General features: G+C 42.9%; 1 non-coding gene across 1 annotated transcript; it reads right to left on the bottom strand.

The window, feature by feature from the left end:
• Positions 1 to 460: 460 nt before the first annotated feature.
• Positions 461 to 647, bottom strand: LOC145351499 (U2 spliceosomal RNA). The gene has a single exon (XR_013888412.1). It is a non-coding gene; the product is annotated as a U2 spliceosomal RNA (small nuclear RNA).
• Positions 648 to 869: the final 222 nt, after the last annotated feature.

The raw sequence follows: 869 nt of genomic DNA on the forward strand, positions 1-869 counted from the left end.
AAATGTTGCTGACTTTAATTTCAAGCTTGGAAACCCTTCAAGGAGCAAATCCCTGTTATTGAAATTGTGAAACTGCTCTGAGACTTTATCAAGAAAACAGGCTACACAAGCTCAGGACGTTTCTCCCAGGGGAACTGCTCTCTTCTAGGAAAGGATACCCACCTACCCTTCCCTCATAAGCTGAACACTCAAACTACTTCCTGGGTCAGATTTCGTTCAGGGCAAGACACCACCTTGGTAAAGGAGCTAACTGCCAAGATACCACCAACACATCTCCTGCTCCACTCACTGTGTACCCTCCTGTCACCCTCACTGTGTAGAGGGAACCACTACTTTTTACATATTGCGTTAGTTGTACTTTTGTTTTTATTCCAATTCAATCAAGTCAAATCTAATTCAGAGTCATTCCCATTCCAAGCTGACAAGTCAGGGCTCTCACCTCCTGTCTTGGGCTTGATCTACATGATCCAAGCTGATTGGAGTAGGCATTGAACCACCTCCAAGGCTTGATCTCATTTTCATCTTAGCCAAAAGGCTGAGATTCTGCTTTTAAAAATTGCTTCAAATGAAACTAAAATGTAAACTAATGACTTCAACCAAGCGTGTCGATACTACACTTGATCTTAACCAAAAGGCCGAGAAGCGATTCAGTTGTACTTCTGGTAATATTAAATGTAGCAGGCTGGCAGGAGTGGGCGTGGTCCACCACTGCATTGGGTTTTGTCCTTCACCCTTCACGTTATACTACTTTTGTGTCACAACTCATGGAACTAGGAGCTGGTAATGGGGTCAGTAAGACAGCTAGGAGAATGAACAGCGGTACAAACTAATAGAGAAGGAAACAGATGATTGATAGAGACATGAAATAA

The sequence above is a fragment of the Carcharhinus amblyrhynchos genome, chromosome 1 (genome assembly GCF_965287045.1).
Source record: "Carcharhinus amblyrhynchos chromosome 1, sCarAmb.v2.hapA, whole genome shotgun sequence".
Classification (NCBI taxonomy): domain Eukaryota; kingdom Metazoa; phylum Chordata; class Chondrichthyes; order Carcharhiniformes; family Carcharhinidae; genus Carcharhinus; species Carcharhinus amblyrhynchos.